The sequence below is a fragment of the Mustela lutreola genome, chromosome 5 (genome assembly GCF_030435805.1).
Source record: "Mustela lutreola isolate mMusLut2 chromosome 5, mMusLut2.pri, whole genome shotgun sequence".
NCBI lineage: Eukaryota > Metazoa > Chordata > Mammalia > Carnivora > Mustelidae > Mustela > Mustela lutreola.
Window position 1 is genome coordinate 72,097,877 of NC_081294.1, and position 18,800 is coordinate 72,116,676.

Sequence of the window (18,800 nt, forward strand, 5' to 3'; positions counted from 1 at the left end):
TATGCAACAAACCAGTGACTTATAACAACAAACATTTTATTACTGCTCAGTAATTTTTTTAAATTAATTTTATTACTGCTCAGTAGTTCTCTAGGTTTGGGAAGGGAGCAGCTGGGTGGTTTTCAGTCAGGGGCTCTAAAGTAGTTGTAATCAGATGTTGGCCAAAGCTGCAATGGTGGGGGAGCTGAAGTAGGTGGGAGCGTGTGCAGCATTCTTCTTTGTTCACAGGGTCCCTTCACAGGGTTCCTCCACATGGACTAGTTTGGGCTTCCTTATAACATAGTGACCTCAGGACAGTTAGATGGTTTATGTGGTAGCTCAGAGGTCTAGCAAGAATGCTCTAGTCAGCAAGGTAGAAGCTACCCTGCCTTTATGATGTGGCCTTGGCAGTCACATGGCATCACTTCCAGACCCAGCAGCCTGCTCAGATTCAAGGATAAGGAACAGCAACTCCACCTCTCAACAAGAACGGTGACCAAGGCACATTGGAAGAATATGTACAATGGGAAACAACACTGTGACTGTCTTTGGAAAATAAAATCTGCTGCAAATCCATTTTTATCTTCTTTTTTTCCATTTTTAAACTCAAATTGTCCAGATGTGGCTATGTGGAGCTCTTTCAAGCTGGTTACTACATCCTTTTGACAAGTCACCATGATTGTCTGAGCACTGCCTTACTTTCTGGAACAAAATAATGTTCCAGATTTACTGTGTACTTTTTCTGCTCCAGCAGTGGAATTAGCCATTTTCACCAAGAAGTCTTAGTTCCTTTCAGTGGAAAGTTCCTTTTAGTGGAAAGTTCTCAGTGCTCTGGGAGTGTTGTGATTCTGGCCCATCTCAGCAGACAATGCTAGGAAATGTTACAAATAGACACATACGCTTTGAGTTCTTTCTAATACTTCCCAACTCCAGAGCAACAAGGAACGGTATAACCCAGATCTTCCTCATTTCATATTTGTAACTTCCTTTCTTAAGGGAGTTATCATTATATTCAACATACTGACTCATAGGTCTGCTACTATATTTTTAAAATTATGCTTTATTAAGTTAAATTAGTTCCCCTCTATGCTAGTCCTCCTTTTCTAATAATTTTCTGAAATAATGAGTATCGGATTTTTCAAATGCTTCCCTATATCTAGGGATACAATCATATGACTTTTCTACTTAAAATCACTACTGTCATGAAAGACATCAAGCCATTTCTAGTGGCAATCAAATTTCTAATTTTGAGATAATCCCAAATTACCGTGGTTCATTCTCTTTAATGAATACATGACTAAATTCAGTTTGCTAGTTTTTTCCTTAGGATCCGCACAACTATTTTTAAAACCTACCTTTCCTTTATAGCCTTCTTGCCAACATTTGGGTGTCAAGTATATTCTAGCCTCATAAATACATATCCCCTTTTTCTATCTCCTGGAATAGTTCATGGGGGAACTTGAATTCAAGTCCTTGAATGTTAGTTAATACGCATGGATATCTGGCTCTGGTATCATCATTGTGGGAATATTTCTAGTTAAAAGTCTGTTTCTATTTTTTTAATGATAATAAGACTAGTTGGGTTCTTAATTTCTACTTAAGTTCTAGCAAGTTTTATTTTACCTTTTTTTTTTTTTAAGTTGGATCATTAGACCTTTCAACTTTATTGGCAAAAAGGATTCTCTTATTTTAATGTCTGCAGTGATTATACCTTTTTATTTTTCATATCATGCATTTATTCTCTCTCCTTCCTGCCTTTCCCTCTCCAGCTTTATTCTCTTAGAGATTTGTCAGTTTTATTAGTCCTTTCAAAGAAAGAGCAGCGTTCACCCTTTCTGTGGTGTTTCTTGTTTCAACTTCACCCATTTCTTTTTTCACTGCTGCTCATTATTTACTTTCTTCTGCTTTGTTGTGGTTTACTCCACTACTCTTTACCTACCTTTGTGAGTTGTACGTTTAATTCATTAACTTTGGGCCCTTTTTTCCATTTTAATGGAAATACTTAAGATGATGGATTTCACTCTAATTTCTACTCTAGCTGCCTCTCACAAATTTTAATATGTACTGTTTGTTATTGTTCAGTTAGATTCTCCCATTTTTTCCCTTCCACTCATGTATTATTTAGACAAGTGTTTAATCTTCAAACATGGGAAAGTATTTCTGGTCCCCCCTACTTTTTTTTTTTTTTTTTAAGATTTTTATTTATTTCTTTGACAGAGACAGATCACAAGTAGGCAGAGAGGCAGGCAGAGAGAGAGGAGGAAGCAGTCTCCCTGCTGACGCAGAGAGCCTGATGCAGGGCTCGATCCAGGACCCTGAGATCATGACCTGAGCCGAAGGCGGAGGCTTTAACCCACTGAGCCACCCAGGCGCCCCTCTGGTCTCCTTTTTAAAACTGTTTACTTAACTGCATCAAGGGGAGTAACTTTGCAAGAATTGCCCTATGGTTTAGTATGTGGCAATCTTCTCAAACTCTCTTCATGCACTTGAGGGACAGGGCTACTCCCCCTGTGCTGTGTGCATTCTGGCTTCTCTCTCCACTCCTTCTAGCTCCTTTCAGTGACATCTCATTTGCTCTCAAATCTATCCACTGATTTTGACAATTCTGATTGCAATTCTTATTCCTAAGAAATGACACTTGGTTATTTTCCACACCATCAAGGTCATCTGTTACAGTCTTACTCTTTCTTCATATTTTCAACTCCCTTTTTTACATCTTACAATATACATTGTTATTTGTTTTTAATTCTGTATCTATTAATACCAGCATCTGAGGATCTGCTTCTACCGGCTTTCACTTTCATATCTTTTTAATTTTGTTAGGTATTTTTTACTTTTGTCTGTGAGCTCATGTTCTGTGGATGGTAACCTGTCAAAATCATTTAAGACATATGTTGAAGATGGATTCTTCAAGGATGTGTTCAAAGTGCTCAAAGTACTCAAAGTGCTACCAGCCAGGACTGCTTTAAACTGAATTCTTGGGACACCTGTGTGGCTCAGTGGGTTCAGTGTCTGACTTCAGCTCAGGTCATGATCCCAGGGTCCTGGGTTTGAGCCTTGCATTGATAAAATCTTAAAAAAAAAAAAAAAATTCTTGGTTTGAGGTTTTCTCAGCCAGCCTGCTTATGTGTTCAGCTGAAAACCCAGCTCATGATTCTAGTTCTCAAAGGAGTTATTTTGATCCTCTACCCAGCACCAAGGTTCAAGGGAGGTAATTTTCTTCAGTCCTCCCTGAAGGGAGGCAGGACATATTTACTTCTATTCCACGCTTACACTAGGGTATAGCTTTGGGGGGTCTCAGTTTAGGTGGAGGAGGTTTCCTAACAAAATGACATGTCCTAGGGTTGTCTCCTGTCCCCCTTAGGACCTCTTAAGGTCCTAAGAATCAAAGGTCAAGGTTATCTACATTGGGCAAATACATTCAAAGCAAAAGGCAGCTTCAGAGTTCTGATTTTCACCTTTCACTGAATATTGAGACTCTTAGAAAATCTTCACTTTCCTGCCTTCTCACTGAGGTGAAAGATTATTTCAATGTTTTGTCCATCATCTCAAATGGTTTTAGGTGAGAGAGTCAGCTAAGGTAACTGGTCTCCCACACAGCCAGAAACAAAAGCCCACACAAGTTGTTCCCTAGTTTTCACCTTATTGTTGCCCACTCGTCCCAAAGTTCTAGGTAAATCTAATTACTTAGTTTTGATGAAAGAAAGTAACTTGGTCCACCAAATCCAAGGCTTTTTAACCCAATTCATTTCAACAAGCATTCACTGAACATCTCCTACTTCTCAGTACTAGAGACCCACTGAGAACACAGGCACAGCCAACCCCTGCCCCAGTGTGGCTGAATCATAGCTAACAGTGATGGTAACATGGGGTCTGCTCAGAAGGCTGGCCAGTACTCTGTTAAGCCTTTTTTTTTTTTTTAATGTATTTAATCTATACAACTGCCATATAGGATAGAATGGCTACTATCATTTTAGAGGTAAGAAAGCCTAGATATAGAAGTTCAGTAATGTGCCCAGACTAACACAGCTGGTTAAGTTAGATAACACTCACAAGGTCTGGCTACTCAATTTGCAAAACGACATACAGAGATTAGAGAGCTCAAGAATAGCTATTGTGATAGTCTGTGAGGAAGGCAAGTAGGGTCAAGTCCCCAGGTAACGGCAGCAGGAAACATTATAGAGGTAGAATGGATGGTGGGATTCTTTGTACAATACGGTGAGGATTTTTCTTGCCCTTTTCTTTAATTCCCCACATTATGTGGTCATTGCACACTTACAATGGCTGTCCCACACTGGATGGGCACCTCTCTTCTCTCCCACAAGGTGGGAGGTCACCATCCCCCCATCCCCACGCAGACCCTGGGCATCTTGCCCTCTCACTGTTACTAATGATGTTTTTCCACTAAGTGTCACGCAGCCCTTTCACAGCACGGCAGCCAACAAATTGGGCATCACAGCTCCTGAAGACCAGAGGCCAGCCCTGGGAGCTGCTTGCAGCGCCGGCTCCATTAGAGGTGAGCTACATGGGTCTACATCCTGCTTCTGCCAATGACGTGTGGGCGAAAGCAAGTGTGGGAGGGAGGATAAATCACAAGATAGTTTTTATGAAATGACTAATCAAGAAATAATGAGAACCCAATAACTACCAATTACAGAGGCAAGAGAAATAATAAAAATAATAAAGCAGAAAATGTACAAAGCAAACAATTAAGACTATTTTATTAAAACAATACTTGCTATTCAGCAAGGATTAATTCTCCCTACACAAGGGCAGTAACTGTTTATCATCTGAATTTTGCACATTACGAACGTGACACAGAGAGAGTTAATAAGCTCCTGCAGGTTCTAGGACACTTCGGAGCCCAGATTAAAAGTTAGCCATGCTCACTCTCAGGCTGAGATGTCATTTCTCATTAAATTCTAAACCAGCTCAGAGAACACGCCGTGTTTATTATTTTTCTAATACTATGTGGCTGATTCTAGAGGAGCCAAGAGAATCTTTGGAATAAATACACTAATTAAAAATACTTGAAAAATGTCTTTTTTTTTTAAGCTCAGTGGACCAAAATATATAAATCAGAACTATTCTGGTCTAGTGAATACTGTAAATGTATATTTAGATGTAACAAATATCAGTGGGAAATATCCTTGGAAAGTAATTACTTTATAATATATGTGGAATGTCTTTTAAATACTTAAAGCAACTGATCCATTTTAAAGACATAACTTACACAAAGAGGCACAAATATTAATTACCAAGCTGGAAATGCACTTGCACACTTATAGCCTAAAGTGAATGTGTGCAGATCAAGGCATAAATATCAGAAAAGTAGATATTTTAATGGAACACTTAACTGCCTAAATCAAGGACTCATGCCTAGATACCAGAGTTCTCAAGGAGAGCTAAGTATAAAGGATTACTTTAACCTTTACACTAAATCCCTCTTTATCTTTGACCCCTTCCCACCTGCTCACATCCAGCTCTACTGTGCTATGATTAATAATATATCGGAGTATAAAATGGGCTGAAAACTCAAATGCTTACAAAGGCCACTAGATAATTTAATGAGTATTTTTCTTCTGGGATTTCAGCCTGTTCTTATTTATTTTGCAAAACTGCATCTGACAATCTCAGCATCAAGGAGGCACTAGGGAGCAGTGTGGACTGTGGCAAAGAGGAGAACATGTGCACTCTCTAAGGACATAGCTGCTTACTCCAGCCCCCACTGTTACCATGAAATCATGTGGGCCCAGGGTGACTAAAGCAGTTCACTCTCCAAAGTAATCTACTTGGATCTACATGTACAACATCCTTCATTTTAAATATTGGCCAATTATTCAACATAAAATAGAAAAAAAAGAAAATTATGAAGGCCAACATTATATAAGTCAAACAAAACATGACCATGAGCTGAATCTGGCCATTGGACCACCTGCTTGAGTCTTGTCATACAAAACCAATACAGATTAACAGGACAGGAAACAACAAGTGTTGGAGAGGTGTGGAGAAAGGGGAACCTTCTTACACTGTTGGTGGGAATGAAAGTTGGTGCAGCCACTTTGGAAAACAGTATGGAAATTCCTCAAAAAATTAAAAATAGAGCTACCCTATGACCCTGTAATTACACTGCTGGGCATTTACCCCAAAGATACAGATGTAGTGAAAAGAAGGACCTATGTACCTCAGTGTTCATAGCAGCAATGGCCGTAATCACCAGACTGTGGAAAGAGCCAAGATGCCCTTCAACATACGAATGGATAAAGAAGATATGGTCCATACACACAATGGAATATTACACAGCCATCAGAAAGGATGAATACCCAACTTTTGTATCAACATGGATGGGACTGGTGATTATGCTGAGTGAAATAAGTTAAGCAGAGAGAGTCAATTATCATATGGTTTTACTTACTTGTGGACCACAAGGAATAACATGGAAGTCATTAGAAGAAGGAAAGGAAAACTGAATGGGGGAAATGAAGATGAATGAAATGAAAGGAAAGGAAAGGAAAGGAAAGGAAAGGAAAGGAAAGGAAATGGAGATGAAGCATGAGAGACTATGGACTCTGAGAGACAAACTGAGGGTTTTGGAAGGGAGGGGAGTGGGGGGTTATGTGAGCCTGGTGGTAGGTATTAAGAAGGGCAGAGATTGCAAGGCGCACTGGATGTGGTGCATAAACAATGAATCTTGGAACACTGGGGGAAAAAAGAATCTGTCTCACATATTAGAAATGTCTGGCTGCCTCAGTCCAAAGAGCATGCGACTCTTTATTGTGGGGTTGTAAGTTCAAGCCCCATGTTGGGTGTAGAAATTACTGAATAAATATGTTCACTATTAAAAGAAAAAAACAATACAGAAGAGACATTGGGTTCAGGGGTCTTAGGAGAAGCCCTATGAAGGGGCTGACAGGCTTTGTGAGTTCCCCAAGTAGAGTATGAAGTGGTTCGTTGGAAGTTCCCTGATGCCTTCAGGATCCAAAATTACCTTGGGGGATGCTGATGAGGAAAACGGGTTTCAGTCAGTAATGGTGCGTTTAGGCATAAGCCAGTAGGCAGGAGAGGCAGGTATGGGAAAAAGTCTTTCTCAGCCCTTCAACACCAGAGAAGACCCAGAGCAACCAGCACTCACAGAGTGCTAGGTGAGGCACACTATGGGCACCGTCTCCTACACCTACCATTCCCTGGACCCTAACCACAGTGATCACATGGTCTCTGCCATCACGTCCCCTGGCCCACAAAACATACTCTCCCTCTGAACACCACAAGAGTGTGGGACAGGGAGAGCCTTGCTGTGCCTGTAGCTCACAGTCTGTACTTGGGTTCGGGACTCACACCCTAACCTCGGTTCAGGAGGTGTGGCCACAGCTTCCCAGTATCTGGCATCTGACACACCCTGTCCATCTCTATCAGTCCTTCCCACTGCTCCCACTCCCATCACAAAGAGCCACAGGGGCATTTGCTCTTTGCAAGCTCTTTAAGAGCAGACTGTTTAGAGACTTTAGAGATCTGCCTTATAGCTGAGAATCCTGGAGACGGGGGTCCTAGAGAGGCCACACCAGTGACACAGAGAAGACTAAATATTTCATTACAATGAGAGCCACTAGAAGGGCTTCCCACCAGCTGAAGCACCACCTCCCCACCAGCCAGACTGCTAATCCTTCAAAAGCACATGCTTCCTCCTCTGTATAATAGAAGATCCCATAGCTGGCCACACTGGACGATGGAGAGGGTTGAAACAAGTTAACTCAGCAAAGCTCATGCTGGGGCTTTAATGATGACATTGGTCACCATGTGCCCCCTCCCACTTGGTCCCTTCCCCACCAAACAGGAAAACAATAAATGGAGAAGTATTTTAAACAAAAGTCAAGGCAAAGAATTTAACTAGAAAACTCAACCAGAATATCCAACGCTAGGACATGCTGGCTGGGCACCCAGGACAATGCTAGACACTGTACCTCCCCGGAGAGGAGGGAAAACATGGCCCCAAGGATGGGGTGAAAGGGAAGGTACCAAAGAAACTGGTTCATAAACCAGTTTATGAACCCTGCTCAGTCCATACGCCCCACCTCTGCTATCCGCTCACCAGGGGGCTTCAGACCAGTCACTTCACCTGCTCAAGCCTGTGTCCTCAGCTAGGAAAGTGAGTTATCCCACAGGGACCTTCCATATCTGCAGGTGGATCTCTAGGGTGATCCCATGAAAGGCAGTGCCAAGAAGTGAGCCAGACTGTACATGGAGGGCACAACTACCACCAGGCAGAGCATTCAGGCAGGCTGCTCAGTGGCGGGGGAGTAGCCATGAAGGCTGGCTGGAGGCCTGGCCCTCGAAACCAGAGAATGAGGGAGTGGGTTGGGGCAGTACCCAGGCCGGAGCGCTAGAGAGCTCTCAGATCATCGCACTGGGGTTGGCCAGTGGCAGCATGGCTCTCACTCTATTGCGACCGTCTCTGATCCGCGACACTGGCATCCTAATGGATCTGCCTGTCAGCCATGGATAAGCATGGAGCTAATAGACGTCAAACAGCATTTGCATTTCTGAGATGGCTTCATCTGCCCCCTCTCCCGGGACTCTCCAAACTGATATTTGAAATCTGGATAGATGGGTCTGCTCTTGGACAGCTCCTCTTCCAGAATCTCACAGGAAAGAAACAATTATTTAATTATTTCCTAAACAGACAGCCAGTGCTGAGCTTACTGAACAACCAGCCCAACCACAACCACAACCGGAAGCTGCTTCTATCCTGTGAAGGCAAGCAATTCCCTAAGAGACTCATGCCCCTTGATGTTACAGTAGCTTTCATTCATTCACTCAGAGCCTGCTTTGCCACGAATCATCTTGTTCATCAGCAGCACTGCAGAAGGCCATGAGTGAGCGGGACGAGGGAGGGCGTCGAGGAGGTGAGCATCCCGAATGGGTGCAAGGACCCAACCACGCTGCTAGCTTTCACCCAAGCTCCCTCCCGGTGGAGACAGCAGGGTCAGGATGGAGTTTCCAGCTTGGATTTCAATTCCCGGGACTTCTAGCTGACAGAAAATGCTGCAGAGTTGTCTGTCTGGGGAACATCTGCATTTGGGGCTCACTCTAATACAGTCCTCGACACAAGGTAATGAATGTTTTTTCTGGCTTTCTCTGGCTCTATTTTAAACTGTCATCATTTTAAACCATGAAACATGTCAAGTGATAATTAAACCTCACCACAGACAGGTACGGTGGAAATGATTAACTTTTACCATTTCCCCCACATACATTTTGAATATTCTGACTCCCCACAGTATGGGATCATTACATTGACGGATGAGAAAAGTTGTCTTTATAACGATTTATTTTTAAAAGAACCAAAACAGGACTAAAAACTCTGTAGTTCTGCACTGGGTTTTAATTCGAATACTCCTGCCATAAGCTCACATGGAGAGACAGGAAGTGTGGGGGGAGGGAAGGGCTCTGACTGAGGGTTATCACCTCTAGCCCTGCCCCAGTGGGCTGTGGGACCTGGGACATTCCCCCAGCCACCTCCAATGATTGGTTTCCTCATCTGTCAGACACCCATGCTGATCTCCTCCTCCTGCCTAGCTCAAAGGTTTTCATGAATGAAGACATGAAATGACAGATGACAAAGCTCATTGAGAGCAAAAAGCAGCCTGCTAACACTATGCAATAGAAGATGCTCTTACTCTAAATTCTGTATACAAGGCCAAGTGGTTTGCTAGCCCAGCTTTACACAGCTGCAGTTCAAAAAAAACAAACAAAAAAACCAACTCAACTCAACTCATTTTATTTTCACCTGAAGTTTCTAAGCATGAGATTAGATCTGACCCTATCAGACAAATGTCCCCTCTTAGCCACAGGACTCCCATTTTGTGTCCAAATAGGCAGCGACTCACACAAATGATAAAAATTCAAATGCAGCAGCCAAGCAGCTGGATGGGAATGCTGCTTCCAGCAAAAAAAGAGAGCAAATAACTGCTAAAATTAGTAAAACAAACAGATTGAAATGTATTTTTACTCTGACAACTCATTTTCCAGACCTGTGATTTTTTTTTTTTTCTTTAAGGCATATTTCTTCTGAACATGGAGGTCCCTGTTTCTCCCTGGCATCAGCAGATATGGGAGGTCCAGCCACCTGGACCCCACAGGCATTTCAATTGCAGAATGACGACTCCATGTTTGTGAATATGAACAGTTCAATCACCATTGGACAAACAATGCTGTATTTCCATGGAGAATGTGCTTTCCTGATGGACCTTGGTTGAGCCCATTTAAATTCTTTGGTCAATTTCCTGTTGAGTTCAAAGGATTCCCCCATCTTTCATCTATTTACAAAATACAATTGCAATGCCTATGTTAGAGGGTGCTCATGAGAATTAAGGGAAAGACTGGAAGTGAAAAGATGGCCATTAAAAACTCTTCCAATCTAGGGAATTTGTATGAAAGCAGTGAAGTAAGGCTTTGACCATAAATTAGTATATGGACAATCGAGAAGCCTTAGTAAAAGGTAGCTCTTGAATGAGAGCACTGGTTATACGTGAAGTCCAGGTTCCCCCATCTCTGTCTGTGGTCCCTGCCCCACCACAATGCCATCACAAGCAGCTAGCACAGTGAGCGTGCCACCCCCCCACCTCCTTCCCAAAAAAGAACAGAATCTCTAATGAAAAATGGAAAATAAAGCTTGTTAGAAGCTTTGCGGTGGCAGGCACTGAAGTTTCCTTCAGGGGAGAAGCTGAACCTTAGCTTTGATCCTTCTGCCTCTGGCTGAAGGGCTCAAGAAAGGAGGATATGGTGGGGGTCTCAAGGAATGGTAACCCTCCCACAGACAGTGGCAGTGGAGGCTCGATGCACCTCAGCAGGTCATGGCATGTACCACCATGGGAGTGGGGAAACAGCAAGACAAGCCATTGCAGGAGGCAGCTGAAGCGAAAAACAAAGAAGGCAAATGTGCCCTGTCACCAGGAATCTGGGTGCAGATACATGTTCCCTCACAAGCTCCTGTGACTTCTGGTCAGCAGGGTCGTATCTCAGCCTTGGTTTCCTTCTCCAGAAGACGAGAGACATGCCTTCTCCAGAAATATTGGGTGAACACTGGCTAAGCTCATCCTACCTGCAAGGCACTCCAAATCCTTTGGGAGTAGGTACTGGGATAGACACTCAGATGTGGAATCATAGAGTAAACGCTAATACACAGAGTAGACCTTATTTACCTTCCTGCATGCATGTGTCCTAACTGGGCAGAGGCCCAGTTGTCCTTTGGGGTCCCCCCTCCATGCCACCTTGACTGCAGGGGCTTGGCCTGACCTGTGTGGAGCCCAGGATCACAAAGCAGCCCACCAGGCTCATCATGGATTCAGGTGGTGGCACATGACCCCAGCCCATCTCACCCAAGGGGATCTTCGCACAGCTGCAGGAAATACCAGCTCAGGGGCACTCTCTCTTCCACAGGATGGAGAGATATACATGGGGAGAATGGACTTACCATGTAGGGAAATCAACTAGAAGGGGGTGAAAAGAGAAACCAGGTCCTCGTGCCCTATACCAAGTGTGCCTGAGGCCAGCACCCTCACCCCTCACCCCCTTCCTGACTATCCAATTACGTAAGCCAATAAGATCCTCTGTTTGTTTGAGCTGGTAGCTGATTTGTGATTTGCAGCCACATGTCCTCACTGACAGGGAATGCCATTAAGAGTCAAAAGGGAACCCTTTGTCAATATAACCATCCTCTGCAGAAAAGACTTTCAGACTTTGCCTCTACCAAAACATTCAGTGAGTTGTTCCCACCAAGAGAACATTCTCCCATAATGGTCTACACTGAGCAAAGCCTTTCACACTCGGTTGTCGGCCCATCTGTGAGATGCCTGGCCAGTGACCAACATACCCAGGTGGCCTTTCTGTCTAAAGGATGCTTGTACATCTCCTCAGCTGACACATTCATTGATGTGTGTGCCCTGTAAGGGCAAGGACCACACCTTGTCCTCACTGCACACCCCGGAAACTCCAATCCACCCAAGGAAACTTCTATTAGCATCCAATAAACCCTGGAGAAACCCTAAGAATGGAACTTAATTTCCACAGGAGCTCTCTCTCCTTGGGAAGTAGTAATTACCAAATGAGGCTTCAGACATTGATTCAGAAACACTGCAGGGGTGACACGGTAGCTGAGAGGCTGGGAACTCCTCAGGGGCTCCAAGAGATTAAGACAGGTGGGCAGTGGTCAGCCTACACACCCGGGAGAACAGCAACAGCGCCATTCAACCACACTGACCATACTCAGACCCTCCCTCTGTTGACTATAACTGTTCCCCGAAGGCTACATGTCACTGTCTGGCTCCCACGGAACCAGAGGCCAGTCAGAACCTGCTCATTTCTGTGACAAATGTTCTCTGACTTCCTGGTGAGCACAAGGCAAGCGAATAAGCTTCCCTCATGCAACAGTCAACAATTTGCAAAAAAAAAAATTTCTACATGCAGACCCTGAAGCATTTCTTGGAATCCAGTGGCAGCCTTGGCCGGGAAGGGTAAGTGACAGAGGGAACAGAGAACCATGGGGTGGGCTGCCATGCACAGGCTCTCCTTACCTGGCCTGCCTGATGTGCAAGCACCACCACCACCCCTGCCCCCCCCCACCACCCCCCTTCCACCCCAGACACTGTGGCTCATTCACCAAGCACAGCACTGTCACCAGAGGATGCACATGAAGCCCTCACCACAGCCCCAGGAGACCAAGAGACAGATGGCTGGGCAGCAGGGAGCTCCGAAAAGTGAGTGTGACCAGAAGAGAGAGCACTGGCAAGCCTCACTCATTTTGATGAGAAGTCTTACCTTGCAGATTATTTCCAGTTTTGGCTCTGTTCCCACTGAAGTGGAGAGATTAAACATTTGTTAAGAGAACAACACTATCTGAAAATAGGAAGGCAGGTTTTTTTTTTTTTTTAAAGAGAGTTTTAAAAAGATGAATTAATTCTCATGACAAGAAGAGAATTAGAACATAATGGTCAGTTGGACTCTGTACCTCATTTCCTAATAAAGAAAGACTGCTCGGCAGCAATGAGACAAAAGAGACAGAAACAAATGCCTTTTAAGTCACAGATAATTAACCCTAGAGGCTTGCTGATGGCACATGAGTATTGCTAGGGCAAATGGCTTAGCAAGTTTGAAAAGAGCTTCAGTGTTTATATGGAAAAGACAATTTCAAGGCTTCCTGAAAAGCAGAGACTCCTTCTGGCTGATGGACTGGGCAAAGGGCGAAGATGCCAGTGTCAACCTTTACTGTGGGGCCTTGGAGAAGAGAGGGAAGCCTCTAGGGGAGGGACAGGCCTCAGCAGGGAGGGAGTGCCATCATGGTGGGCCACCTCAGTGTGCTGCAGGGCAGGGCTGTCTTGTGAAGGGCTCACCTCATTGGCCCTGGTTGGCACCCTTTAGGTATTGTGACTTCTTAGACTACCCAGCTCTTCCCCCACAAGTTCCACATAGGGATCTTATTCCAAGTGTGCAGTCACATCCCTGAGGAGACTCCGTGACAAGCACAGCCCATGCACGGGGCTTCCCTGCCTCGCCCAGACCTACCGAGGCCCTATCATGGAGATCTAGCTCACCTGCACCAGCTTGTCAGTACCAGCTAGCAGAGGGACCCACAAACCCAGAAAGAGCATAGCCACTCTCTGAGGACCTTTGTTAAGGAGAGTGAGCCTTCCAAGAGCGCTGGTGAGAAGCAGCAGCACAGCAGATAGGACAGGGGGATCTGGAGTTGCGGACCCAGAGCCAAACAAGCCGGCAGCCCCCATACCTGTGATTCTGCCTTATGTTAAGTGGGTACGTCACATCAAGCCAGGTCGGCCCTGGGATGTAGCAGGCGTCTAATGCTTCTTCAGGGCTTGCTGTGTATAAGGCACCCAGGAGGCCAGGGGGAAAGGCCTGGCTCCCTGCCCTCCCAGGGCTCGCCCTACACAGCAGCATGAGAGCTGGCCCTTGAGTGCAGGCCATAACTGCCCGTGCTGTGTCCTGTGGTGCTGAAACCCTGGGCAGGGAGTCACACGCGTGCAGTTCTAACAGCAGCACGGGCATCTGCCATCGTCAGCCCTGAGCTGCAGTGAGCAAGGTCCTGCTGCTTCCAGATCTCTGGGGACAGCTGGAACTGCCCAGGTGCTAGGAGGGAACAACCGCTCACCCAGAGCCTGGCGGACCTTTGATCAAGGAAGATCATGTGCAGGGGCAGGAATGAGGACTCGGGTTCACTCGGGCTATCTCAGTCCACCACTAATCTTTCTAGGCCCAGGCACTCAGAATTATCTCGGGGAAGCTCAGGGAACAGAAGCATGGGGTGACCCACAGCCCGAGACTCCTCTGGATAATGCCATGCATGATCCTTGGCAGAGGCCCTTGTCCTCAATCCCTGAGCTTTATTCTGATGGAGTAATTGAAGGGATGGTAACTATGACACTCAAGGACAGTTCTCACCCCAGTGCCCAGGGAACTTTAATCTGGGGAGAGAAATTTTATGTGTTGCCCTTAAGTTCTTAAAGACACCACCAAGAAGAGAGCAGTTTCTTCTGACTGTGACATGAAAGAATTCGAGCAAAAAGTTCAAGACTCTGACAGAAGAGAGGATGGGAACAGGCAAGGTTCCAGATAATTCCTCACGGTCAACAGGCCACAACATGCAAGGTCACATACAAGTCTGGTTGGAGACAGAGGGATGGGCTTGGTGACTGGAGACATTTGTCACTCTAGGTCTAAGGCCAGATCTACATGGGCAAGATAGGAAGAGCCATAATGGAGACTATCAACCCCACCAGGCACGGATGCCAAGGAGGGAAAGAGGCGGAGAAGCCTTTTATCAGTGGAGCTTGCAGCCAGAGTCACCCCTGGATTCTCAAGTTTCATGAGACTTTCATGGCTTGCTGACTGTGATTCAGGATTGGGAATAATGGTCTGTACTATTACTATGTCCTTTTCTCCAGTAAGACTGAGGAATATACCCCAAGTCAGCCTGTGAGTAAGTAGAGAGGTAGGAGTCTACTGCCGACCAATCTGTCATGCTCACAACTGGGTGTCAGATCGTTGTATCCAACCAGAACACACCAGCCAGCTGTGCCACCCACTTCCCACTCAAGCTGGGGCAAGCAGGAACAATATAGTTTTCCAGCAGCTGAAAAATGGTGGCACCACCCAGAAAAAGCCCATTTCTGTGGGGCTAGGAGTAGAAAGAGTTCAAGAGTAGAAAGAGTTGAGGCCCAGGGTCTATTGGAGAGAAACCGCAAACTCCCCTGTACAGGAGAGTGAGGGTAGAAAGGTGACGGAAACTTCATCTCTTTGCCCAGAAGGCAGTCTTGGTTTGAAAAGGACCTACTACCCCAGGCACTGCCAAATGTGGCAAATTCCCTGCATCTGCAGCCATTAAAGAAGTTACCTCAAAAGAAGCTAGGAGTTTATTAATCCGTTTTACAGAAGAGAGTCAGCCAGATCGCATTATACCAAGACAGATTATGCAGGCAACTGAGAGAGATCCAGAAAACATCTGCTAAACAAAATCAGAATTAATGGTAAACAGAACGCAATTCTTGATAGCTGAAGTTCACCCAGATGCAGAGAACTATAAAGGGGCTATTAGAGGCAGCTGCCAATTAAGGGCTAATTCCAAAGGTTTTCAGAAAGGGAGGGTCTAGTCACACAGCAGGGGAAGGGGGGCAGTGCAGGCAGGTCATGTTTATTTAGGAGATTTGCATTGCTAAGGAGTCAGAGCCACCATGGGGGTGTGACAGTCACTCCCTCTTTCAGTCTCCTTCCTTCAGGGAAGACAGAGCATCCCTGCTCTCAGGTCTCCCTCACATCCTGCCAGAAGTCAGGTCAGGCTGGCCTGGACGAGAACCTGTGAGAGAACCATCCCTGGGAGGCTGGATCATGCAATAGGACATTGGTACCCACACCAAAATTCACAGCCTCTAATCACAACGCAGTCGCAGACATCTGGAATGGTGTCTAGATCACTGCATGTTCCGAAGAGATGGCTGACAAGGGCTGAATTATTCTGGCCGCTTGGCTCAGCTCACTCAAGTGTTCTCTCAGGGCTGTAATTCAATGTGATGGAATCAGTTAGAGAAAAGTGCTGGTCTGAGCAGATGAATTCTGGCAGTCTCAATCAGCACCAGCCCTCAGAGTGGACACAGGAGTGTCTCAGAGAGGTGAGGTTGGCACCTTTGGCTGAAGCCTTAGAAAAAGTTGAAATTGAATTGAAGGTGTCTGGAGGGAGGTAAAAATACACGTGCAAAGGAAAGGAGATGAAGATGCAACCATCTGTCCTTCCCTAGGCAGCTAGCACAGGTGGCTCCCACGGCTCGAGAACTGAAGGAGGAAGGGCTTGGTGGCTGGGGCAGTCATGTGTCCTTCCCAGAAGACATCCTGCCAGTCCTGCAGTCCTGCCACACTCACTGGTACGACATATTTCCCTCCAGGTTCCCCTGAGAGCCCCAGCCCTAGGGTAACTTGTCATCAAATAACCCCTAGACAGTTTGCTTCTAAGAGTCCCTCTTAGCTCTCCAGCCTAGGCAGTGGGCATGAATGGGCAGAAGAATATGCACAAGAGAGATTCAGTGCATGAAAAGGACATTGGTCCAGAGGGAGTTCTTGTTCCCACAAATTAGCATGGAAAGGAAGGAAGATGCTCTCCTCTTGTCATGTGTTGCTAAGGGTAAATGCTCTCTGCAAACTTGAGAACTGTGAAGTTATTCTCATTATCACCATGTTACACCCGGTCCATGCCAAACCCATGGAAGTTACTGGACCCACATCATAGGCTCATCCTGGGCATTGAGGACACACTCCCTCTGCCTGAACTCCCTGGAGCAGACCTTGCAAAGGATCCTGCATAGAAGGCCAGCCCAGAGACAACTGAATACATAAGATTAAGACACCATGGGAAACTAAATTTGAGAAATGCAGCATATCACACCCCCTTTTGGGAGTCAGACTTAGCATCATAAAGGTCGAAGAGGTTCTGCAGTACAAGTCTCAACAACTAACTCTATACTGAGTCCAGCACTGGCCAAGTGGATTATTTTCTTAGGGCTGTGACTATAAAGTCCACAAACTCCAACCCCACTGTGGTCTATCTTAGACTCCATTCCCACCAATTTGAGTCCCTCTCACTTCTCACTTCACAGACTTATTCAACACTTCCCAAAAGTCATGTAGGATGAGCTTGTGGCTGATCATCAGTTTGTGCCACTGAACCTGAGACGGAGAAGATACTCCTCAGTCAGATGTAGCCTGAAAACAAAAAATGGGAAGACATCTTGGATTGTGTGACTGGGAGGCTTCCTCCTCCAGACCTTGCCAAACTCTCCTGGGCCTGGTAAACTGGGCAGAAAAATTCAGTGTTACTTATTTGCTCCTCTTTCCTTTCCAACTGCAAAATAGCCCTAAGTGTTTGTTGAGAGACAATAATGTCTTATTTTCATCTGTAGGAATAATTGTTTATTGGAATATTTAAAGCATTTCTATAATTGTTATACTTGTGCACTCTTCTGGAGAAGAAAAACCATCCCACCATTCAAGCAAGTGAATTCTCAGGCCTGAAAACACTTGTAACCAACCTGCAGGCTCCCATTCCTCCTTTCCTTCCTGCCACGTTATAAGCACTGACATTAAGGCACTAAGCTATTTTAGGAACTCTCCAACACTCAACTTTGACAGAAACAAGCAAGAAAGACATCAGTTCACAATGGGGGGAAAAAAAAGTTTATGTGCTGTCAGGACAAATTTGCTGGTACAAACTTGAAGCATACACTCCCAGTCAGCCAGCTGTGAGAGCTGCTAATTCCAAAGACGAGAAGGTTATGGATGAGTAGAGCACAAGTCAAACACACCTTTGCTCATCCTCCAATGGTGTCAGTTTTCAGTGGACTTGGAGCCAGAGGTCCAATCCAGCCTTTTAAGGCCTCTGAGAAAATATACACATGATTCTCTTATACCCCAGCCTTAGTATTTAGAGACCTTTCTAACGTAAGGAAAGTAAGATTCCAGAATAGTTAGGTTGATATGTAATTCCATAATGCAAATTAATTCCCAACATTCATACTCGGGGCTACTGACATGAATTAAATAATACTCAAAACCAAATTTCATGCCAACTTTTCTGCTCAAGGCTATTTCTTTCCCATTTACATGGTCACCAATAAGAAACATGGCCTTCTGGCTCCACCATATCCACCCAATTTCATTTAGTTTTGAGATCGACACAATGCAGCTTACTCTACAGATGCAGTTCACAGGACACCAAGACCAAATCCAGAGACCATGGCAAATGGGAATGGAAGCCACAAAGTTTATCCCAGAGCTAGATTGCCCAGCTCCTTTGAACCCAGAGTTCAAGCCCCATGGGTAGCAGCAAACAACCAGGTGGTCTAGTTTACCAATACACCAAGTATGCAAGGCTTGGGTCTCTTAGCTCTAGAAACATAATTTGATAACATGGCCATTCTAGGTCTTTCACTGTGGGGCTTAAAAGAAGAACTAATCAGGAACCAAGGACATAGTACATTTAGAGGTCGATGTGGGATTTGCTCACACCTTTTAGCTCACCACTCTTTCTGGAGACAATGCTACAGAGAAGTTTGTCATTAAGGCTGAAACCAAAGAATCCAGACCAAGAATTCACTTTGATTCCCGACTTCCTCCTCCTAGCCCTGCAATAAAAAGATGATTGGCAAAGATGCCCCACACCATAGAAAATACATCTTATTTGACAGTTGGTATTGTTGAAAGTAAGGGAAACTTCAATTTCTAAGGAAAGGTTTCAGAAATCACCACCCATGCATACTTACATCAGAGAC

The 18,800-nt window shown here is 45.1% G+C and overlaps 1 protein-coding gene across 1 annotated transcript in view; it reads right to left on the reverse strand.

Annotated features, from left to right (window-relative positions):
- FSTL4 (follistatin like 4) overlaps positions 1-18,800 on the reverse strand; it is a 411,536-nt gene that overhangs the window by 351,350 nt on the left and 41,386 nt on the right. The window lies entirely within an intron of this gene.